Source organism: Acipenser ruthenus, chromosome 5 (genome assembly GCF_902713425.1).
Source record: "Acipenser ruthenus chromosome 5, fAciRut3.2 maternal haplotype, whole genome shotgun sequence".
Lineage (NCBI taxonomy): Eukaryota > Metazoa > Chordata > Actinopteri > Acipenseriformes > Acipenseridae > Acipenser > Acipenser ruthenus.
Genome location: NC_081193.1, coordinates 15,479,774 through 15,505,924, shown reverse-complemented (window position 1 = coordinate 15,505,924; position 26,151 = coordinate 15,479,774). Strand labels below are relative to the sequence as shown.

The following is a 26,151-nucleotide window of genomic DNA, read 5'->3' as shown; positions in this document are numbered from 1 at the left end:
GGATTTATTTATTTTTTTAACTGGACGTCTGTTTTTACTGATTTATATCAGATTTTTGTCTTATTTAATATTTTCCTGGTACTATTTTCTAGGAAATACACAATATTTAGATTAAAATGCTGTTTTATTTTGACTCTGACATTGTAATAAGCAGACCTACACTGTATCCTAGGATACAGCAGACATTTAGACGCCAGAGGATCAAATAACGTTCAAACGTGGTTCTCTGTCACTTCACAAACACATTATCACCTGATTATGTTGGCCAATCAAAATCTGATTATTGTGGCAATTGGTGGGTGCAGTAACTACTAGCTTGATAAAAAAATAAATTGAAATACTTGCATAAAAATATAATATTTTTAGTGGATGAGGAATGGGGAGAAAACATAAATCAGTTTATGAATATTCAAAAGAAAATGAATGCTTTGAAGTATACAAAAAGCACAAATAGTGGGGCAGAGGATGCATAGTGCTACAAATACTGCTGCATTGAGGTACATGTTCGCACTGACAATAAAAGAACATATTGAAAAATAAGTGACACATTAAACTAAAACAAGAAAGTCTGTGTGGTCCAGTGGTTAAAGAAAAGGGCTTGTAACTAGGAGGTCCCCGGTTCAAATCCCACCTCTGCCACTGACTCATTGTGTGACCCTGAGCAAGTCACTTAACCTCCTTGTGCTCCGTCTTTCGGGTGAGACGTAGTTGTAAGCGACTCTGCAGCTGATGCATAGTTCACACACCCTAGTCTCTGTAAGTCGCCTTGGATGAAGGCGTCTGCTAACACTTACGTCTGTCCTTCAGCTAAAACACTGCCTAACGCCGACAATCTTAATCATAAATATTTAGATAAAAACCGAAAATGCGGAATGGTAATAAAGAAATAATATTCAGATCCAGACCATTTAGTAAAACATGACAAACATAATTCATCATTCAGTACAATACATTTGTATAGGTTAATTGCCATATTATTATATTGAACAGAAAAAGAAAGTAGAAAATAGATTTGCTTCTAAATAAAATGTATAACCATGTCATGTATCAGTTAAGAACGTAATTTAAAAAAAACAGTTTGAGAGTCAGGCCCTACTGTATATATAATTCTTATAAATATGGCTATGCTAAATGTCTACTTGTTTGTTTGTAACATTGAGTTCATCTAGGCTGTCTCATTATCTTAAGTTTGAAGGAGGTAATCTTTTGCCAAAATAAAAGTGTACAGTAAATGATACCAATAACAATTAGTTACTTCTCCATTTTAACCCATATTCAGTCCGGACAATCTTGGGTTAAATAACCACCTTTATTATAATACAAAATCTTACAGACGTCCAAAAACATTGGACCCAAACAATGGTTGAAGAAAAAAAAGTAGAGTAGAAATCGTTGGACCATAGCTGCATCCCGGTGCCACCTGCTAATAAACAAACAATAAAATAATAAATCTTCATCACGGTGAGCAAAAAATCATATACTCCCCCCACCCCCGAGGAGAATCCCTAGTTGCTACAAATTGATGTGCTGTGTTTATCCCGGTGAACAAAAAAACAAATTGTCAGAAATAAAAAATATATGTAAATACATATATAATTACGGCCACCTACACACCTCACATTTTGTTGAATGTGTAAAAAATAAATAAAAAATAGTGAACTCCCAACGTAGAGAAGGAATATAAAACAAAAAGGCAAAAATCTCTGGGGGTCCTAGACCTTTGGCTGCTTCCCCTCCAGTTTAAAAAAAAAAGAATAAACATAGTATAATTTTACATATTACTAATTGGTGGCATCATATGAGTTTTTGTATATATAACAAAGGATATGGTACGGTTGGATCTTGGAGTAAAGTCCTTCATTAGGATACAGGTTTCAGGTGATGTTGGGCAACGAGAATGTCTATAATATTGCTCCTTATGTAAATCTCATAAGCATCTGAAGACCACCGACCAAGCTTTATGACATTTCACTGAGCGGCTGTGGTTGCAGCTCCAATCCTGAAGGAATAGCATGAATGGGTCAAGGAAGAAAGGCCCGCCTTTTGGAGAAGATCTTGGAGTCTTGCAGATAACCAAGATCTGTAGACTGGCGGGTTCTGTGCAGTTAGAAACCGCGGGTACGGAGGCATGGATCAGGGTCTGAAGGCCAGATATCTCAGCATGGAAGTGTGGGGACAGAAAACAGAATTAGTGCGAGCAATGTGAACAGTTTCTCTTTCCCTTAATTTATCCGATATATTTTGTTTAAGAAACACCAGCAGGACCTCGGCAGGTAGCTAGAAGCAGCAGAAAACAGCAAATATAATTATTACAATATTTGATGCTGTTTAAAATGTAACCATCATAATGACTGCCGGCGGCAGTTTTAGGTATGAGTATAACTGCGGCGGTTCTAGTGTTAAATGTATGAAATACGTGACCCAGAGACTGAACTTTATGGAGGTGCCGATGATGGATCCGGTAACTATTTTTGGTGGTGATTTCACCGTGCTGGAGGAACCCACGGTAGCAGAGATGAACGTCGTTTGTAGAAAGACCTCCTTGAGTCGGGAAAAGCAACCTGACAAAGTATGTTTGAGTACGGAATCTGGTAACAATTGCCAGTCTGTAGTATAGGATCTTCGGTGCTTTGGGAACCTAATTTGCCATTAGGCTGAACACTAGATCATAATACTTGCTTTTGAAAAAGATGTTTGATTCATACATGATGATGTCTTGAAGATTGGGCATAAATCCTATAGAGAGTCTTGTGCTGGAAGGCCACAGTGTGAGCCCCGCTCTGGGAGATACCCTCTGTACTGACGCTGCAGAGCGAGACACACTCAGGAGGCTCGTTCTGTACTGACGGCTGGAGCCATTAATTATTGTCACGATAGATTGGAGAGATGAATCCATAGTGCAAAAGTAAGGACAACATCGATACGACCGCCGGGGATACATAACCAAACAAATGGTGAACGGTAATTCGAAAGCACAGCAGGACTGAGTTTGCGAAGTAGGTTTATATACAGTGCCTTGCGAAAGTATTCGGCCCCCTTGAACTTTGCGACCTTTTGCCACATTTCAGGCTTCAAACATAAAGATATGAAACTGTAATTTTTTGTGAAGAATCAACAACAAGTGGGACACAATCATGAAGTGGAACGAAATTTATTGGATATGTCAAACTTTTTTAACAAATAAAAAACTGAAAAATTGGGCGTGCAAAATTATTCAGCCCCCTTAAGTTAATACTTTGTAGCGCCACCTTTTGCTGCGATTACAGCTGTAAGTCGCTTGGGGTATGTCTCTATCAGTTTTGCACATCGAGAGACTGAAATTTTTGCCCATTCCTCCTTGCAAAACAGCTCGAGCTCAGTGAGGTTGGATGGAGAGCATTTGTGAACAGCAGTTTTCAGTTCTTTCCACAGATTCTCGATTGGATTCAGGTCTGGACTTTGACTTGGCCATTCTAACACCTGGATATGTTTATTTGTGAACCATTCCATTGTAGATTTTGCTTTATGTTTTGGATCATTGTCTTGTTGGAAGACAAATCTCCGTCCCAGTCTCAGGTCTTTTGCAGACTCCATCAGGTTTTCTTCCAGAATGGTCCTGTATTTGGCTCCATCCATCTTCCCATCAATTTTAACCATCTTCCCTGTCCCTGCTGAAGAAAAGCAGGCCCAAACCATGATGCTGCCACCACCATGTTTGACAGTGGGGATGGTGTGTTCAGGGTGATGAGCTGTGTTGCTTTTACGCCAAACATAACGTTTTGCATTGTTGCCAAAAAGTTCGATTTTGGTTTCATCTGACCAGAGCACCTTCTTCCACATGTTTGGTGTGTCTCCCAGGTGGCTTGTGGCAAACTGTAAACGACACTTTTTATGGATATCTTTAAGAAATGGCTTTCTTCTTGCCACTCTTCCATAAAGGCCAGATTTGTGCAGTATACGACTGATTGTTGTCCTATGGACAGAGTCTCCCACCTCAGCTGTAGATCTCTGCAGTTCATCCAGAGTGATCATGGGCCTCTTGGCTGCATCTCTGATCAGTCTTCTCCTTGTATGAGCTGAAAGTTTAGAGGGACGGCCAGGTCTTGGTAGATTTGCAGTGGTCTGATACTCCTTCCATTTCAATATTATCGCTTGCACAGTGCTCCTTGGGATGTTTAAAGCTTGGGAAATCTTTTTGTATCGAAATCCGGCTTTAAACTTCTCCACAACAGTTTCTCGGACCTGCCTGGTGTGTTCCTTGTTCTTCATGATGCTCTCTGCGCTTTAAACGGACCTCTGAGACTATCACAGTGCAGGTGCATTTATACGGAGACTTGATTACACACAGGTGGATTCTATTTATCATCATTAGTCATTTAGGTCAACATTGGATCATTCAGAGATCCTCACTGAACTTCTGGAGAGAGTTTGCTGCACTGAAAGTAAAGGGGCTGAATAATTTTGCACGCCCAATTTTTCAGTTTTTTATTTGTTAAAAAAGTTTGAAATATCCAATAAATTTCGTTCCACTTCATGATTGTGTCCCACTTGTTGTTGATTCTTCACAAAAAAATACAGTTTCATATCTTTATGTTTGAAGCCTGAAATGTGGCAAAAGGTCGCAAAGTTCAAGGGGGCCGAATACTTTCGCAAGGCACTGTACCTTATATGTTGATGGGAACTTGCTGGTAATTGGCTTGTAGATTGACCAATGAATGTACTTTGTATTAATGATACTATAGATTTCCTGCGTGAAAACCTCACAAGCTTTATATTCTGTCCCAATGCTTGTATAATGAAACAAATGTATTCTTAACTGGGATAAGGAGAGTAAGTACGCTTCCCCATAGACGGGTCGTCTCGACAGTAGGCGGAAACCGGAAGTCGGACATTTTGGAGGAAGCGTGTAGCTGCAAGTGCTCGGAACAACTCCATTGTGTTCAGCTGCGGGGCAGGCAGCGATTGGGTAGACCAGTGCCCCTTGCGCTGAGAACGTAACCTACGGCTGGAGTGTTTTGTTACATGTTTTGTTACGTGTTGTTTGTTGTCTTTCAGAGGAGGAGTGACCTGTCGCCACATCACCAGTGCGCATCACGATTTCCCCAGATTAAAAAGAGCACTGTTTCGTGCACTGCGGACGTGGGTTGGATTACTGTGTATTTTGTTTTGGGTTTTGCAAACCCGCAGTGATACCCCCCTGATACCATTGCTGCTAGAGGGGTGGCTGTTTATTTTTGCATTTAATAAACACAGACGTTTTTGGGAGAATTACTGTCTGGACCGTCAGTTTGTACACTGCACCACTCGCGCTTGACCACACTAATCAATAATTAATTGTTTCACAATTTATGATGACATGATATACTGTCATTTTCTTGGTGCCAATAGCTCTTTAGCTCTCTTTGATGTGAAACTAAAAAATATTGAGGGATAGAGAAAGAAAAAAAACAGATGTTAACAATTTTAAATTTGTTGGAGGAAGCTGGTTAACCCCTTAAGTGTTTTGCCCTGAGGACATACATTAAAAGTTAATTAGCACCACATGGGACAAGCACCTCAAGGACAAAGTTAATGTGAAATTGTTATCAATGAAGCATGCAGAAGGTACAGTGCATCTAGGCGATCATCTCTCTGAGTGCTACAGAATTTGACAATTCCACATTGCATCCAAGTTGACACCATCTTCCTGCCGAGCAAATACTGTATACAAAATGAAGTGTAGGATGCAGTAAAGCATGTATAATTGATGGCAACTTTCATTTTAAGAGCACAGGGAATTAAACTGTAATGTTATTTATGAGAAATGGGTTTCTGGTAGATGTTATGGATGTTTTGTTGCCTTCTGTATGCCTACCTTGCGTCTAAAACTGGAAAAATGTAAAGTTCTACCCAGCTCCAGTGGCTTCAGTATACTCTACTTCAAGGTCAAGTGCAGCATAAATCGATTACATTTTTATGTGCCAAATTTTAATAAGTAAGAATTGTTTGGTTTTTTTTCTTGAAAAATTGCCTCTCTCAAGTGGGATGACTAACAGCACTAACAAATATCACAGAATCTGACTCAAAGCAGGTGTAAAAATGAGTAATTCAGAAATGTGTATATGGAAACAAAAAGCTTCATGAAGACTGTGAAACCAGAAACTATATTAAAACATGTATCATATTTATTTGAATACTTACAATAAAGCACCTTTACAGATTCTTACATGTTCTGTACGAGTGTAAGTTATGTACGTGGTGTGCTGTATCCATGGTTAATAGTATTCTACACAATACTATGATATTTTTGATTAGTAGTTTATAAAAGGTACATGATATACAATGGATGTAACCCAAAGCAGCTCAGACATGCACATTATACACAAGATGTGCATTATATTCGATAAATTACAGTTAGTGCCTCATAGCATGCAATGGTAAAGATATGAAACCCCAGTAAATATGTAACACAGAACATTCACATTCGTAGAGTTTACTTTTCTCACTTAACCTTTAAAAACAAATCAATGCAGTCCTGGCTACCCTTGCTTACCTTACAAGCTATTCACAGTGATAACAGCAGTGAGTTCAGTTTGTTCAACCCATTTTGTATTTTCCTTCTGTTTATTAAAATAGAGTGAACCTGAGCAACTCAAAGCTTATTGAAGAAAATTCAAATAGAAAACCTCATAAAAATTGCAACACAACTGACTCCGACACTGGTAATAAAGTACAACGGGATCCTCTAGTCACAGTACCAGTGGGACTGACAGTACTGGTAGGTAATGACACATCCCATTGAAACTAACTCGGTTAACAGAAACTGGTCAGTGATTTTATATTTTAAAGTGTAATTATTTAAGACAAGTGTCAGTAGCAAGATGCATCTTTGCTGTACTTAGAAGGAGGTTTTGAAATCTGTTTGAAGTCAAACTAATCTTAATAATCGTATACTACCTTATGTGAGTAGTCAGATATCTTCTTCTGTCAAATTGTTTTATTTTGGATGAGTCAATGGACTATAATCTTCTTTTGAAGGAGAAGGGATGGGTTTTTAGACATCAACACATATTGGAGGTAATGTTCAGGGGCACACCTACACCATTCATTATAAAGATTACAGACACAACCCTGCTGGCAAGGACAGACATCTGTTTTGATGAATGTGACTATGGGTGGTGCTGTTCACAGAACACAGATGTTCAAGTGATGAAATTGTGACCCTCAATTTAATTTGTAATCTAATCTGATGTTAAGTAAAGATTTAATTTAACACTTGGAAATCATTAAGTAACTTGTAGCAGTCAGACAGTGAGTGGAGTAAATGCACTTAAAACAGCCTTTACTCATAAGTAGGGTTCTTTTTTTTGGTTTTTATTTTTGATCACGTGATGTCCCTTTTTTTGAGCCAAATCCATTCAATGAAACTCTTGGAAAAGTGTTGGGGGGCTCCCGAGTGGCGCATACAGTAAAGGCGCTCCTCGCAGGATGTGCCCTATAGCCTGGAGATCGCTGGTTCGAATCCAGGCTATGTCACAGCTGACCGTGACCGAGAGTTCCTAGGGGGCGGCGCACAATTGGCTGAGCGCTGCCCGTGTAGGGAGGGCTTAGGTCGGCAGGGGAATCCACGGCTCACCGCGCATCAGCGACCCCTGTGGCCGATAGGACGCCTGTGGTTTTGCAGCGGAGCGGGCAGATCTGTGTTGTCCTCCGGCACTATAGGTCTGGTAGCATTGCTGTGGATCTGCAGTGTGAAAAATGACGGCTTGGAAGGAGCACGTTTGGGAGGACGCGTGTTCCAGCCTCCGTTTCCTGAGTCGGCTGGGGGGTTGCGAGCGGTGAGCCGGGGATACAGATAATAATTGGGCATGCTAAATTGGGGTGAAAACCGGGGTAACAATAATTGGCGACGACTAAATTTATAAAAAAATAAAATAAATTAAAAAAAAAGGAAAAGTGTTGATTTTTTAAACAAGTTCACTTTTGTTTTTTCTACCATGACTTGATTGAGACTATGATTCTGTTTCATTGATATGTAAAAAAAAAAAAAAAAAAAAAAAAGGCAGCTCCTTATTTTTAATTCAAACCGAACGCAAACAGTGAGAGAAGTTAAATTGATTTAATTAAATCATAATTAAGAGGAAACTATTATTTTATCAAAACAGGTTATAACATTTTTGCAACAAGTCATTAAGATTTTAAATCCAGGAAAAGCAATTGAACTGAACTCGCTTTTTGTTAGTTAGCTCAATATCCTTTAAAGAGGCATCACATGACCAAAAAAAAAAATAACAAAGTGCCCAACTCCTAGCCACTTTACCAGTCCCCTAATCCATTACAGTTCTCATAACATGTTTGTGATATCTCTAATAGATTCGACAAATTCTTATAACACATATATCAAGATTTTTCTTTAACCTTGTTTTATTTTTTTCGCTGGGACAGAATTTCAGTTATTCTCACAGGTGTTAATCATAAACAGCAAGTGTAGAATGCCATGAGGCAGAGGGCAGTTCAGAGGTGGCATCTTGATCCCATTTATTGACTACCATTAGCCCAATAAACCTTGTATTATCCTTTTTCTACAGAAGTAAACACATATTCAATTAGTATATATTTTTTAAACACAAAGAAGCAGCTACTGTCAAATTGTTGTGTGTTCACCTTGATGCCTGTTGAGAACAAACTGCTACATACAGTTCTCTCCATGGTTTTGTAAAATCTGAACTTACATTTTTGTTATCTGACTGCTGTTTTTATCTTTCAACCTAAAATAAAGATGCTTTGTATGTTATACTGTGTGTCTTTAACAGTGCATGCTGATTCCCAAAAAGCTGTTGTCCCATAAATTTATGGAAGAATTCAAGATATATTTTCTTCTTGTAATACTGTATAATTTAATATTCAAGCCCAAAACCAAAGCATGAATGGTTAGCAAGCATTCCACACCTACATATCCTCATTGTTGAAAGTGTGAGGATTTAGATCCATCACAGTTGATCAACAGAATGGACAACCCTGGTTATAAAACCGAGCGAATATAATTCCTACATAACTGTCAAAAACCTTGGAATGATTTTTGATCCAGATTTTTTTTAAACTTGTTTCCCCTCCATTACCTGGTCTTGTTATCTTAGAAATACTTGTGTATTTGTACCAGTTGTTGACATTGTGTTTATTTTAGTGTTTAGCCTGCTTGGGATACTGTAAATAAATCACTTGTATTTTTACACACTGGAATCTTTTCTTATCGATCTAGAATGTATATGCCTGACAATGCATTTAAAAGGAATCTGATTTTTTTTTTTCAACCTACTAGTTTGTTACTTTGATTAAATAGGTCAGAAATTACTTTTCCTACCTTTGTGTTATTTATTGTTTTGTCCTACACAGCTATATTAGTATTACATAACCGCTTTAATAAGCTTTAGGTACTTTTCATATTAAAATATTGCAACTCTCAAAATGTTGGAAGATGTTAAATGGCAACCTGACGTAAATTAAAATGAGTTTAGATACATAGGGCAGGATTTAAAAAAAAAACAGAAAAACAATGTTATTGTATCGAACTTATGGTATAGTAATGAGAGCTTTAGTAGCAAGTGATTTTCAAACAATGTGTTAATTAAATCAACCTGTTCATGCTTTGAAATTGAGTCAATGAGGTTATTAAATAACGCATTTCTCAATAAAAAGCTTAATTGTCGCAGGTCACATACATCACTTCCTGTCTCAATGACTAGAAAAGAAAAACTTGTTTATCAAAATGCATGTTAACGAGATCTAGAAAAATTAATGGAAGCATAATTCGCTGTTATGGAAACTACTAGCGTACACAGAAACGGTTCTCCCACCAGCGAGCAGAAGCCAAATGGAAATAAAAAATAATGTGAATATCTATTTTGTGTATAATTTGTAAACTTAATTTAAAATTGTGCATTTTGTCATGCAGAATCTACATTTATTTAGAACACTTCACATATAAAATGCTGATTTACGATTTACCTGACATGTGGGTAAAAATTGAACAACATGGATTTATTAATAATAATAATAATAATAATAATAATAATAATAATAATAATAATAATAATAATAATAATAATTTAAACCCCACTAGGCATTTAACCTCATTTGGGGGGATATTTTGCCACAGCTTACTATGTACAACTCTTTTAATGAGCATTTTGAAATTTTTTTTGGTTAAAAATAAAACAGATACCGTAAAACAAAAAAAAAGCCATCCATGTACAGTACTGTGCAAAAGTTTTGGGCAGGTGTGAAAAAATGCTGTAAAGTAAGAATGCTTTCAAAAATAGACATGTTAGCAGTTTATATTTATCAATTAACAAAATGCAAAGTGAGTGAACAGAAGACAAATCTACATCAAATCAATATTCAATAACACTATGTAACACAATTTTTGTTCCTGGGTAGTAAGTGTTATTTCCTAATTGCTTATGCCTCAAAAGTATAGAAAATGGCTATTATTCCCCACAAACTTTGCTTTTGTGATATTTTGAAATGTACCTATTTCCAAAGAGAAAACGGGCGAATTTGTGTCTTTTCGTTCACATAGTCAGAAAAAAACAACATATGAATCCAATTAACATGTATTTATACTAAAGTAATACAAAAATGACTACAAAAGATTTAGAAGTGAGTAGTTTTTTGAGATTTACGATTATACTGTAAATCACTTTCATGAATCAGCCCCCAAATGTAGTCTCCCATCATGTTCTTGTTATACTGTCCTTGGTAGCGGCGTTCAAAGTCCAGTATATCCTGGTGGAAGCGCTCGTCTTGCTCCTCCGAGTACGCTCCCATGTTCTCCTTGAATTTATCAAGATGAGCATCAAGGATATGGACTTTGAGGGACATCCTACATCCCATTGTGCCGTAGTTCTTCACCAGAGTCTCAACCAGCTCCACATAGTTTTCGGCCTTGTGATTGCCCAGGAAGCCCCGAACCACTGCAACAAAGCTGTTCCAAGCCACTTTCTCCTTACTAGTGAGCTTCTTGGGGAATTCATTGCACTCAAGGATCTTCTTTATCTGTGGTCCGACGAAGACACCGGCTTTGACCTTTGCCTCAGACAGCTTAGGGAAGAAGTCTTGAAGGTACTTGAAGGCTGCCGACTCCTTATCTAGAGCTCTGACAAATTGTTTCATAAGGCCCAATTTGATGTGCAGTGGTGGCATCAGTACCTTCCGGGGGTCCACTAGTGGCTCCCACTTGACGTTGTTCCTCCCCACAGAGAACTCGGTCTGCTGTGGCCAGTCCCGCCTGTGGTAGTGCACCTTGGTGTCCCTGCTGTTTCCATAACTACAAATACTGAATTGTCTAGGTAGTCTGTAAGAAATTAACTCTGGTCCTGTACACTCTGTATCAACGGCACCACAGACTGTTAAATTTCTGTTTAAAGGCGAGTTATAGACTCTTTCATTAATTAAAACCCTCCTTTTCCAAGTGCAAACTAACTCCTGATAAATTATGACAATTTACATGGATTTACTTTTAAATTCCCACGCAAACAAAAGAAATAGTGGCAAGAAGCACTACTCATTAAAATATTAGCATTATTTCGTAAATCAAAATAATTTCAGAAATCACATTAGGACAATTGTTTAATAACAAAATAGGCATAACTACTGCTTGAAAATGCCAAATCCAATGCTACATACCGATTTGTTGATTAACACTGGAGTTATCAGTTACAACCTTTTGAAAATCCTGCCCGTAGAGTTTTAAGCTTTAAAAGCATATATGTAATGCTGTAAAGAAATCCTGTATTTCTCCCATAGGTATTTGACATTTTTTACAGTTATTCTAATTTAAAATCAGAACATAATAACCCATAGGAATCACCCCCTAGATGATAATATCTTCAAGAACAGTTTGTCCTCGACACTGTAAGAAATACCATGCTCACTTGGTTAATATTAACGCTTGCTTTGGGGCTAATCCACCAATTTTAATAGATAAAAGCGAATTTATGGAATACTGGTGATTTCTGCTGTTAAATCCACTCATATTAATATTCAAATGTACAGCTTTACCTAAAGATATATAAAAATGCTAATTATCTGTTTGCATGGTAATTTATAGCCATCAACTATTGAAAACTCCACATCCTGTGTTGACTTCCATTGACTGGTTGCAAATTCCTTCCTCTCAAAGACAATGGAACACAAAAGAAAATTAATCTACAGAAAAAAATGGTACAGTATATGTATGTAAATGGTTATATAGAGGACTTGTTTTAAAAAGGGCCTTTTTTAAATATCAGAATGATTCAAACCTCTTCACTCTTGAACATTTAATAGAGAGCAGCGAAATAAAATACTGTAATAATAGGATAGTAATTATAAACTTGCAAATTGCAACTGAATTATTGTGTTGGGCATTGTACCTATTTATTTATTACTATATATGTACTGAATATCACAATCTTTTTTTTCTTTTCTGGTGGCAACACAACAATAAATATGTTTGAATTAACTATAACCTCTTATCTAGAATCCTTCAGAATGTGCATATGATTTTTTTTAATTAATAACAATAAAACATCCAATGTGAACCATGCCACACCAAGTTAAATAGAAACTGTTAGCGAGGGTCAAAAACTTTTCTGACACTTAAACTGTATTCACAGAACGTCTGATTAAATACAACGATGTTTCGGTATACGCCTTTTTCAAAATGTGAGAGATGGTGTGAGGGTTAGGTCGAAAGTGATCTGGCAAAAAGGCAGCTAATCGGGCATTTCTTGAAAAAAAACAATGCTATTGAGTACTTTAACAAAAATATAGAAAAATAAATTAATCTTCACTTTTGTCTGATTTTGATAACACCCTTCTTAAGCCCCAGCCTCTACCAGACTGACTAAACAGGCTAGTGGCAGACTTTTATACACGCCTGCATCATTGAAACCAAATGAAATAATGATTTAATTGATTGGACTACCAATCAAGCTCCACAGCTTCTTCATTACCAGCTACATTCTCACATGGAAATTGAGTATTTAAAGCCAAGCATAAATGGAACACATTTAACAACAAAACGAACCCCAGTATTAGGGTTACTATATGACTCTGTGTGTACTAGGACACTTTGGGACAGTTCAGGCTTTTCAATTCACATTGCAATACATTCTGGTATGTTTTACCTTTCTCATATACCTTTCATAGCAGGACTGCACGTACTAGAATGCATTTGGTTAATGTCTCTTTGTCTGTACACATTGTCTGTACACAGGATTTGGTTAATGTCTCTTTGTACACAGGATTTGGTTACTGTCTCTTTGTCTGTGCACAGGATTTGGTTACTGTCTCTTTGTCTGTACACAGGGTTTGGTTAATGTCTCTTTGTCTGTACACAGGATTTGGTTAATGTCTCTGTCTGTACACAGAATTTGGTTAATGCCTCTTTGTTTGTACACAGGATTTGGTTACTGTCTCTTTGTCTGTACACAGGATTTGGTTACTGTCTCTTTGTCTGTACACAGGATTTGGTTACTGTCTCTTTGTCTGTCTAGATTATTTGGTTACTCTCTGCTGTCTCTTAGATAAGGTGGCACACACAGTGTAGATGTATTCTGTCCCTTGATCTACCTTAGAAGTCATGCTTTTCTTAGTAGATATCACATCTTTATGATCCTGTATTTTAAATTCATGAATAAGAGATTTTTTTTCAGCTACACCTCAACAGTAAAACTCAACTGCTCATAGAATATTGGTGGTTTAAGTTATATGTAATGGTAATTGCACAGTAACTGCTTAGAGGATTCAGCCAAGAAACAACATCCTAAAAGTCTAATTTAGTTCAGTTATATGATTTTTCTAGACACAATAAAAAGTGATTTCTTCAAGAGGCACAATTGAATTGGTATGTCAATTAGGTAAATTGTAAATTGCTACAATATGTAGATGGGATAAGAAAGAGAGCTATATTAAAAGGCAATGAAATTTAATATAAAGGAAACTGATTTAGAAATGGGAGAACTATTTTAGCAAGAAATATAGAAATAGTAAATAACTATACGGTAAAGCTGTATCTATCATTAGACTGCCATTTGATTTAATATTTCACTTCTGAGTGTTAGTGGTGTAATGATTAATGCTTATAATTCTCTTCATAGATCCATTTTTAACAAAGTGGTGGTATCTCATTTATATATGAATAGTACCCTGTATGGATTAGTCTGGTGTATTTAGTACAACTGTGGCCAAAAGTTTTGCATCATAATCAAACATAAGGCATAATTTTAAAAAAACAACTGTATGAACCTAATTTACATATTTTATTTAACATCATGTAATCAAATAAGCTACAAAATGATGTTTCAAAAGTCTAAGGAAGGCATAATAGTATTTCATTACAGTATGTCATGTTAGATTTTGAAATGTCCATTTTTTTAATTGTCGGTTTTTCATTAATTATCTGGAAAACTATAAAAGCGGTATGTAATTCAATGTGTTAATGTAACATTATTCAGCAGGTTTCATTCGACTTTATAAAGTAAATTAGTTAATTCTAAAACCTCTGGCTATAGCTGTACATCCATAACACCGCAATAATAGGGAATTGTCTCCCATATAAAACAGATAACAGTTTTATAGACGGAAATTAAACAGCTTTTGAAGATATGTCACTATTACATTGCAACTCGAAAGTAGTTTTACGTTAACTGCCTTTGTTGATTCTCAGCTGAGACATCCTTGTTGATAACTTTCTTTTTGATGAGAGCTTTATTGCCAGAAAGATGGGATTTAGAAGAACATTAAGCCATAAAGTCGGACGTGGAGTGTAATTCGGGGCAGCTTCATGGCAGCCTGCCCCACTGCAAATGCACCTTGTTTTCATTTTCCAATTTTTTTAGAAACAAGAAGTAAAACCATTTCCAATCTGGCCTGTGTAATAAAAATAAATAGGGAAGGCATTCTGCACATTCCTCAAGAAGTGAGATTGTACTTTTGATACTGTTAGCCACTCATCTGAGACAAACACTTTGGTATCAAGTAATAGAAATATACAAGTTGCATATTGAAGACTAAAAATATAGTCTGGTATACAGTGGTATTAAAAGCAATGAGGTTATTTTAATTAGATGGACTGTCTGAGGTCAAGCAAGATACATATCTGTTCATAATGCTCTTTAGGGCCATATTTCAGCTGTTTTTGCAGTTATTTCCTGTTCATACACCTGTCTAAGGAATCCCCCTTGAAGTTTACTGTGGACACTTGAATATACTTTACCAAACCTCTCTGGCCTTTACAATGTGTACCTATGCTTTACAATGTTTTCCCTATGCTTTAATACACTTTGCTATGCTTTCATTAATCTGGGCCACTACTTTTTACCATTTCAATGAATCTAGGTGGTGGTGTATCTAAATAGCACTGTTGTTTAAATCATTAAAAGGGGATCCATCAAGCCATATTGCATGTCAGACAGGAATACACTAAAGACCATTTAGACCCTGCAGTGTGGATAGACTCCCTTAACATAAGTTAAACTTGGAAAGAAATTAGACTAAGGATATTATTTTATCATTTATAATGGTTACTCTGACAAATGTCTTATAATAAAACCTTGATCATACTACAATGTAACTGTAAAAAATGTAAAACTTTAGTTTGTTACAATCAATCAATTTGAAACACTGAGCAGTGAATGGTTAAGTTGAAATTTCTCATGTTTTACAATTGTGATTTGATTTACAGTTATCAATATTTGTCAAAATAATGAATTTAAAATATGCTACAGTGTGATCCACCAGAGCCTCACCTGGCAGTCAGTGGAGCCCAGGTTTGCATCGTATTTTAGGTCAAAAATAGTACCTTCTACCATTACCTAACTATATAAACTGTGTAAGGTAAACCTTTTTTGTTGGTTTGCTTTTTGCAGCTATACAGTGAAGGTCTGGCATGAAACGCAAGGCCGGAGGGACATTTCAGGCCCTCCAGAGCAACCCAGACTTACCAGTCTGTGCAGGGAAAAGTCACAGGGAGTTCTTCAGCAGACTCACCAGTCTGTGCAGGGCAAAGTCACAGGGAGTTCTTCAGCAGACTCACCAGTCTGTGCAGGGAAAAGTCACAGGGAGTTCTTCAGCAGACTCACCAGTCTGTGCAAGCGAAAGTCACAGGGAGTTCTTCAGCAGACTCACCAGTCTGTGCAAGCGAAAGCCACAGGGAGTTCTTCAGCAGACACCAGTCTGTGCAGGGAAAAGTCACAGGGAGTTCTTCAGCAGACACCAGTCTGTGCAATGCAAAGCCACAGGCCACTTCTCAACTGTACAGCAATAATACACTGCAGTAAACTACTGTATTTACCTCTCTTTTTGATCAATTTCAAACGCATTGTATCTGATATGGCAGCCTAGCAAACAATCTCGTGGATTAAACATGCTCTGCTTATGGCATCAAAAACATGCCACAAACCAACCAGAGAACTCCACATGGTTGTCTAACTTCACAATTGTTTGAGTACCATAAATACAACTACCTCTTGCTGTCTCCTCATACTTGATCTGACCCATTCATTGAAACCTGAACTTTCAGCTTTTCATCCCGATATTTTATTGATGATATCAGCATCTGTATACATTTGTGATACAATAAGTCTATTACTCCATTGTTCAGAAATTTAAAAAAATCAGAAATAGTTGTAAGGGGATGGGGAAATTTAAGTGGGAGGGGGCACACTATTTGCTGAAGGGTCAGTGAGCAAACTTATTCTGTACCCAAATAATAGAAAACTAGATTCAAATATAGACAGTGTAATGTCAACCTCTGCTTCCTCAAGGGGTGCAGTTATGCTATGCATATTTATATATGCAAACACGATATGAATCATTTTATGAGCATTTTTCTCTCCAAAGGTTACAGTCTATTAATTAGAGCAGAACAATTAGCACTGAAGTTTTTTTTCGTTTTTTTTTTCTGAAGTGTCTCTTTTTACTTAAACTAGATATGGAATTTCAGCCATCTATTAATTCAGAGAAATCCATAATTAAAACTGTAATTATGATTTGTGATTAATTGCAACCTTTTAACATACATATCATTCCTAACAGCAGTACTTCTGAGACGGTTTTCTACTGTCTAATATGTAGATGATCCTGCTGGATTTATTTAAACAAAATGAATTGCTTCCATCATTCCAACACTGAAATCCCATATTGAGAACAGATGAAATTTAGAGAGCACTGGTATAATTAAGAGTGGGTATATCTAGCGTGGGATTTTTTTTGTTATCTCACTCTAGTGGGATAGCATGAGTGGATAACATGAGTGTGGTAACATGAATGGATAGCATGAGTGGTATAACATGCTTACTGGGGCTAGTTTTGAATGTGTCTTTGTTTATATTACAATCCAGTGGTGTGCTGCTAAAATTCAGGACGGAGCTGTGTGTCTGTAGTTCAAACAATACTGCCACCTATACGGTGTTTTATAACAACTTTAAAATGTCTGAAATAATTTCAAATTTCTATTGTTGTTTTGTTTTGGACTCCCGATTTTCTTGAGATCGAGTTTAGTCAAGAAATGCCAGTTACCTATCTGGCTGCATCTGACTTATCTGAGCAGCCTGTAGCACTTTCATTAAAACCGGTAAAGATAGCAAACAACAGAAAGGATGTAAATTGACAGACTGAGCTCAAGGTTCCATCTAAAGACAGTTGCAAAGAGGCCATAAACAAGGTTCAAAATTAATCTGGGTCAAAGCATTGTCTGTTCACAATGAAAGTAAAGGAACAGATTGCTTGGCCTCATCCCCTGATATACCTTCAGTCCCGCCCCCTCCGGTAGCAAGTGCAATCATGTTTCCTCCAATCAATGATTGACACATCGCTTACCGCATTAAGGCAATGGCTTCTGGTACAATGACTCCGCCCCCTTCTTGGATGGCCGATTTCCCACTGACCCTGGAATGAACTGCCAAACCATCCAGTCCGGGGCACACTGTTCCTGTTACACAGCGCCCTCATAGGTCGGGGGGGAGATTGTTGACTTGAATTCATTCTCTCTCTGTCACAGTCTGTCAATTAATCGCACTCTGTCTTGACCTTCTCAGCATAACGTAATTCATTCCCTGCTGCACTATTTTAATATACTCGAGTGCATGCAACACAATACATGCAGTCGACTTTTAAATAGAAAGTTAGTCACGGAACTGCATTATGGAGCAAAACACTAAAAGTGAAGAACTTATGAATGGGAAGTTATTTTTTTCTGACAGTTCATTGAATAGAAAGACTGTTACTTGTACCTAGTAGAATGCATCTAGTCTGCTGTACCACCTCCGTGCTGTAAACACGCCTTCACTTCTCAAAATACACTTTCTAACAGTTCTTCTGCTACAGGCAGCAATAACAGAACAACAAATGAAACCCGTCAATTTTGACACAGTACTTTTTTTTAGAAATTCAGGATTTCTGTAAATCTGTGAATCAAGCTACATCATGTCAGTACAATACAGGGTGTCCCACTTGAAAGTAGCCCCAGGTTAAGTATTTCAGTTAGATGTTGGCACTCAGTCCATGTTCATGTTGGAAGTGACATTCCTGTATAACCCAAGTTTGTAATAACGAGGATTCCTGTACATGTCTGTGCCTGCTCCATCTATGGAAGGTCATCCGGGTCAAAAACTTGTTATTTAATACGCGTTTCATATATTTAGTACAAGTATTGATTTGGACCAATCAGAAATACATGAAAAACGATGTTCTAAATAAATGTAAATGAACTACGCATTAGGTGCTGGTCATTTTACAGCCAATCACCTTTGAGATAACATATTTTTAATTTGAAATGAAATAAACTTTAAAAAATCAAGAAAAAGGAAAATTGCAAATCATGGTGGCAAGAGACTTTCTTCTACGGATATAGATTTGTTGAGTGCTGCCGACTTCTTGAGACAGACAATGTTGACCGTGCCAAAGTTCAGTTTGTATTATCAATGTACACAAACTTGATTTTTTTCTAATTATATTTGTCAGTTTTACACAAAAATATTGAGTTACCATAACTAATATTAGATTCAATGTCAGCTCTTTCAACACTTGTTTAAAATGACATATTAGATACAGTGCAGCGAACACTGAATTAAAGTGATTTCTAAGGCTCTGAAACCACCATTTGATGCTCATCTCAGAGTGGCCGGGTCTATCCAACTTTTATTAGACTTTACCCAGTGCCAAGTCCATATACCGCCACGGATTGGGCCAAATTAGTACATGTAATAATTACAATTACAACACGTGCTAAAGTCAGATAACACATTTTTGACCTAATTTGTCTAATTCAAGAAAAATAATTACAAAACAATACCTATACACAAATCAGAGCTCATAATATTATAACATAAAGATGCACAATTATTATATAAAAAAATGTAAATGTTATATAAATGTTTTGAAATATGTAAGTTCCAGTAGTCAAACCCAATTGGACTCTGGAGAACAAATTATCTCAAAAAGCCTCTATCATCGCTGGTCAAGCCCCATCTATCCTCGCTGTAGTCTGCTTCAAAGCAACTATAACTCTGTAATTTATTGGTCAGGAGTGAACCAGTAGTAAAGTCGTTGTAAAGAAGGAGACAAATAAGGAGGGGGGTACAGAGACAGCAGGGGCAACTATGCCCAAATTAAACCACCATTGCTACACCGTGTAGTAGTCCGACTATGCCACTCTAGAAGAGCAACTCAAATTTAGAGTTTTCCAATTTTGCTCTAATTTACCAGCACAGCTTATTTTATTGGGAAACAGCAGTGCAGGAACCACAAGAAAGGGGAGGGCAAGGGAGTGTTTTTATTTATAAGATAAAATATGCTTTTTGTATTTACAACCAGAGATTATATATTTACGTATGTAAATTGATTATTTTCCAGGGCTTCCTAATAATTTAATATGTTAACGTAACGTTATTTAGCAGGTTTGATTCGACTTTATGATGCAAAATTAGATAATTCTAGGGTGATGTAAAACTTTTGGCCATAGCTGTAGATTTACCAGGGGCGGATTTGTTACAGGGACAGACTTATTTTATGACACCGTAACCTCCCTTTCAAGCAGTGCTGACAGGGGCAATGTCACCCTACTCCACAGGCTGGCTATAGGAGAATACTCCAAGAACAAGGGTAAAAAGTACCTGCAGAGCCAGACTGGCAACTACCACAGGCACGGTTAGGAATGCTTTTTATACGAAAGTGCTTCAGTGGCATAGGATCTGTATCAATTTGAAACTGATCAGCTGGTGGGCTAGATTTTTTGAAGTAGAAAAAGTGTTATCACAAACTGTGTCCCAGTCAGGATTTTCACCCAGCTCCCAATCCCAATTTCCGGCTGCCACAAAAGGTTTGTATGATTTAGATACTAAGTGACCATATACAGTGGAAACAATGTGCTGTGGTGTTTGCTTTCATTTTCAGTGGTTTTAGGTTCTGTTGCTCCAGTATTGAGTGTCCCTAAAATCTGCCTTTACATGGCTGTTAACTTGCTTTGATCTTGAGCAAGAAACCCTACATGCTGGCCTTGAACAGACAGATTAAGAGAAAAAATATAATACCATACATCCTCACTATAACAAACCTGTTGGGGTCCAAGCCTTTTGTGTTCGTTATATCGAGAGGTTTGTTATAGCAATCAAAATGAATGATAAATTGTTGGAATAAGTTAATCAGATGAGATTAGAATTACATGTACCTGTTCGTCTCATGTATGCAGTATTCTGCCTTTGAAGCTGGACTTTTATTCAAAAATCAATCTGACATGAATCGTTTCAAAGTGCACCAAATCTTAATCCAACATGCAAGAATCCCAAACTGAGCTTTTATTCCAAATCAACCCGACACGAAATGTTCATCAGTTCCTCAAGTTTTTATTTTGTTGTTGTTTTGTTTTGTTTTTAAATCAATTTTGCCACATGCTTTCTGAACAAGCCAAAAAACATATGCCTGCGTTACTTTGTTCCAGCTTTGTTGCTACATGAAATAATTTTTGTTTCGGAGGCATAGTTACACAGCTCACGATTTTTATTAAGACAAAAGAGTCGACTTCACTGCGGAGGTGGCATCCTGTGCGTACAGACCGGGATGTTGACAGCGTTTATATCTTTTTTATTTTTTTTTATTTGGGGGCCAGGTTTGTTGTAGCCAAAGGTTTGTTATAATGAAGGGCATTATAGTAAAGGTGTGCTGAACCTCAATATTGTAGCAACATAACCCAAAGCTACTCATAATATTTGCAAACACCATGATATAGTAAGTAAAATGTGAAAAAAAAAGAATAATTGAAGCTAATTCTGAAATAAAATCAATAAAAAAATTGAAATAAAAACCGCCCACATTGCAATTCAAGAAGGTAAACTGCAAATGCATTTCTAACCTGTAATGCAACACTGGAAAGAAATGCCTGCACTATCTTAATTTTATTCAACCATGTGAATGTTGTCTTTCAAAGTATTCACTTGATAGTTTCCAGCAGCGGCCTTGGTCCAAAAACCCTGTAATAATTGTCTTCTTCCATGCCAATGACTTATGTAGGTGTCAATCATGTGGAAGCTCCCAGTTTACACAGATGAAAGAAATTGCCTTAACGAGAACACAATTACCTTACCATTGGCCTCCACCTGTGAACCATTAAAGTTGCTGTCACATTTTCTGGATAAATAGGGCAGCAGTGTGGAGTAGTGGTTAGGGCTCTGGTCTTTTGACCGGAGGGTTGTGGGTTCAATCCCTGGTGGGGGGACACTGCTGTTGTACCCTTGAGCAAGGTACTTTACCTAGATTGCTCCAGTAAAAACCCAACTGTATACATGGGTAATTGTATGTGAAATAATGTATAATGTTATATCTTGTAACAATTGTAAGTTGCCCTGGATAAGGGCGTCTGCTAAGAAATAAATATTATTATTATTATAATGTAGTAGGCTGCTGTTAATTTTATTGATACCTTTATCATATTGTTGCACTTTCCTATTTTCTTTCTTTATCAACAATCTGTCTTCTAATTTAGACCATTTTAACAGTTTAAAGCTCTTTAGACCATTTAATTTTTATTGAACTTTATCTACTTAGTGCTTTTCTGTGCTCAGGTTATTCCTCTTGCTTAATTCTTTCCTCCATTTTACCTTAGTAGAATACTTGTACTACATTTTACCTGTATTACGTATATCTTATTAAGAGCTTTCTCCACCCAAAATTAGGTGAGTGGAAACTGGCTTCTTTCATGACAGTAAGACAGTTTTATGGTAATGTAAACTTAGTTTAAAGTAATATTACTTTTCTATGTTTTGAAAATAGATATGTAACTGGGCAATTAATTATTTCACCTTTGGTAATTCCCACTTACACAATGAAAATGATACCCCCACTGTGTTCAATTGGCTTTTGATAGCTAGAATGCTTGTGCCAAACTCTCTTATCCATTTGGTAAGAAAAACCCTGGACTGAGCCAAAAATACAAATTAAAGGAATATTTTAGAACAACAAAAAAGACTGACAGAAAGAGTCTTTAATAAAAAAAAGCCACTGTCATCTAAAGTATCTATTTACTTACTTGCACAACATTATCCAAACATCTACTGTATAAGTGCTCATCTAAAACATGAATTAGCATAATACTAACCAGGAAAACTTGTAAATTGGTTTTGGATTGCTCTGTTAGGAGCTCTGATAAAGACACTGACACTTGCATTTTAAAATTCTAATTCATGCCTTGTCATACAGAAGTATTAAATATACTGAGCATCAAAATAAACTTATCACTATTATAACACATTTATTTTCGAAAAAAATAAGGTATATAAATGATGGACATTGACAATTTTTTTTGCTTTCTTTTTAATCACTCAATCATTCATCCTTGACCATGACACGCTTGAGTGACTATGACTGAAGCATATGCACTTAATCACCTAATTAATGCGACAGTTGATTGGACACTGGATATGGAGTGATTTCAGCTGTTGAATTGCAAGCTTGAATAAAAGCAATACAGAAAATCACAGAAAAAAACAGTCTGTCGAGAGCAGCGCCTTCGTGCAATTGGCATGTTGGAGGCTGGACTAGGACAGCATACTGTGGCTCGCCGTCTTGGGTGCTCACAGCCAATAATTTAAAACCTGGTGAGACGATATAAGCAGACACACTCTGTCAATGACAGACCACGAACTGGGAGACCAAGAGTCACAACACCTGCCCAAGATCAACAGATCATTTTGCAGCATCTTCGTGATGTCAGTTGTTAATCAGTACAATAAAAAAAGTCATTGCACCTGCTCTAAAACAGAGTTTGTCATTTTTCGATCACATCTAGTGAATTTTATCCAAATATAAGTGATAAGTTTCTTTTGATGTTCAGATATAAGTGATACGTTTCTTTTGATGCTCAAATATAAGTGATACGTTTCTTTTGATGCTCAGTATACAAAATAAAATGTATGTATATTAAATCTCTACGTATAGGCTACCTGCCCTCAAACAAGATCTCAGACAGTACTGCCCCAATACTTATTGGAATATAGTGAATACAGTACCAGTTGATAAACCTGTAATGTGAAATTTCTTTATTTGCGGATTGTTTTAAAGATATTCCTTTTCTTCCTGCTAGCTTTAAATATATGTGTACATTTCAGTATGAATAATTATAACAAATCCATGCCATACATGACTTCATTGAAGAAGTATTTGAAGTCTTCCAAATAAATTACAGTACCTTCCATTTTACAAAAAAGAGTGGTGCAATATTTATTAAGCTTCAGAGAATTTCTATTTGAGTGTGAAAAAAAAACCTCCTTGAAATTTTCATCAAAAGCATTCAAATTAGACTCTCCCCAGGTCAGCTAATGAGTTGGCATGAGCTGGCCCTCACTGCAGCAAGTCTCTCATAGACAAGATTGAAGATAGTTCCCCATGTTTCATCAAAGGAAAAGCTCATTAGCAGAGCTTTCAGGAACTGATTTGATTATAGTTGCACTTTTTAAAGTGAAAAATATTTAGCTCATTAGGATGATTATGATTCAGGGTCATCGTTTGAAGCTGTGACTGTCAATATAAGATAATTCGCCCTCCATCTTCCTTTACTTCTTTATTCCTGGGCTTTAAAAATGTCTGGCTTTTTGGTCTAAAAGTTCTATAACTATAACTAATTTTTCAATTTATTTTCAATTATAAACACTGATCAGAAAAGGGAGGAAGAACAAAGAGCAGGGTTGAGAAACAAGCCATTGAAGAGTATTTTTAGAGAGGTGGGTATTCCACTTTTTACAGATATCAGAAAGAATCCTTGAAATAAAAGTAATTCTTGAAGGGATTTATTTATCTTCTTGCTGACATTTACAACAGTTGATAAGGCACCTTTTTCTAAAGGCCTTTCATGCAACATCAAGTTGAATTAGGAAACTAAAGTACAATCTATATACAATGCCACTCTAGGGAACTGTTTTCAACAGGCATTTGGTATCTGCCCTGGTCGTCATTCATTAAATAATTACAAAAGACATGCAGTGTCATACTTTATACTGACATGATGATGGGTTTTCTTTTTAAGAGCTATTCATTTTATGTTCCGTTGGCTGAGCTTCATCTGAACAATATATGAGACGAACCCTCCAATTACTGGTGATGATGGTTTGATAGCCTGAGGTCTGATCTATGATCAGAAGGAATGAAGCCCTGCTACGTTGAAGACAAACAGTGACAGGACACCAGACCTCAGTGTACACAGTTTAGTCTTTTTATCAATATAACTATTTGAAGAACACAATCAACCTTGTCAGTGTAAAATTGTACAGACCTGGCAGTAGGTAGCGTGTTTCAGAATGTTTTCTTAAACGTTTAGCTGAAGATAAGCAGAAAACCAAACGCTGGTACAGTAGTGGTTACAATTGTGTCATAAACATGAAGTGAAAAGATAACGGGGGCAGTTTTCGAAGGTTTTTACCCTATAGTGTAGGACTCCATTTTAACTAAACACCTGCTGCTTAAAAGAAAAGGAAATAAACACATTTAATTTAGGTTAATGCTTTTTAAGGGTAGTTAGGATGTTTAATATTACATTTTGTAACTTGGTTTTAATTTACCCTTTGGAGTAAAAAAAACTTTGAAAATCACGCAATGTTTTTGTTGTCTTTATTAGAAAATCTATGAAAATGTGTGTTTTGCTGGACTGAATAATGTTTTTTTCAACACATCAAGACTGTATCAGTTAGGTCCTTATCAGATGTATCTACAATAAAAGTGAAACATTTAAGTATAACCCTTTCAATATGTATCAGTCACACATGTAAGATTGCGTAACAAACCTTTAATCCAACATTTTCAACAGAGGCAAGAATGAGTGAGAATAATCCAAACATTTATATATTTAGCTGTACAATAACAACAAGCATAGAGCATGTTCACTTAGATTCTGATATAACATATGCAATAAAACAGATTTGTGTTTCAAAAAACATGTACTTAAGGACATGCCACAGACAGCAGGCAACACAAACAGATCTCCATGCTGTTTGTAGGATTAAAAGGCGTATCTCTTTGTGGTACCAATAATGCAAAAATTGATTAAATATGCCATTTTAAATGTTATCTGTAATGCAAACTCTTTACAAAAACGTGTCTAAAAACATATGTGAAATGGAAGGGGCAGTTTATTCCGCGAGTTTTATAACTTACACCTACCTACTATATAGTGTATTGATGCAATTTCCACTGATAAGTATCTATCTATCAAGGGTTAGCAGCCAGGAAAGCTGGTCTTACTTGACATATTTAGCAATGTTAAGCACTTGGCAAATGCTTGGTTTCTAAAAAATGCCCCAGATGGTTAAACTAGCAAGTATACACAGCTAATTTCTCTGAAGAGAGGGATCCAGGAAAGCCAATGACAAACCTGGCACTTAGGGCTGGCCCCAGGCAGTCATCATGGTAGTATGTTTCACATAGCCTCACTGAAAAAGTTTCCCAATCAACAAGAAGCTTAATGGAAGTGAACCCTGACAACTGATGCCAACCATGTGTAAGTGATATCCTTCCTGGTATACCATTATGCATCATTCCCTAAACACAAGGTGTAAAGCCTCCTGTGGGAGCAACAATGTTAAGATTCCACAACATTTCTGACAGGTGGCTTACCATCCTCAAACTTTTCAATTAACAGTGAGACAATGGCAGTGTCAATACATATTA

The 26,151-nt window shown here is 36.7% G+C and overlaps 1 long non-coding RNA gene across 2 annotated transcripts in view; it reads left to right on the top strand.

Annotated features, from left to right (window-relative positions):
• The window catches only part of LOC131737093 (uncharacterized), a 31,960-nt gene extending 26,721 nt beyond the window's left edge, over positions 1–5,239 (top strand). For both annotated transcript variants that reach the window (XR_009328665.1, XR_009328664.1), the window contains one exon: positions 5,035–5,239. This is a non-coding gene — a long non-coding RNA (uncharacterized LOC131737093). The remainder of the gene's footprint in view (positions 1–5,034) is intronic.
• Positions 5,240–26,151: the final 20,912 nt, after the last annotated feature.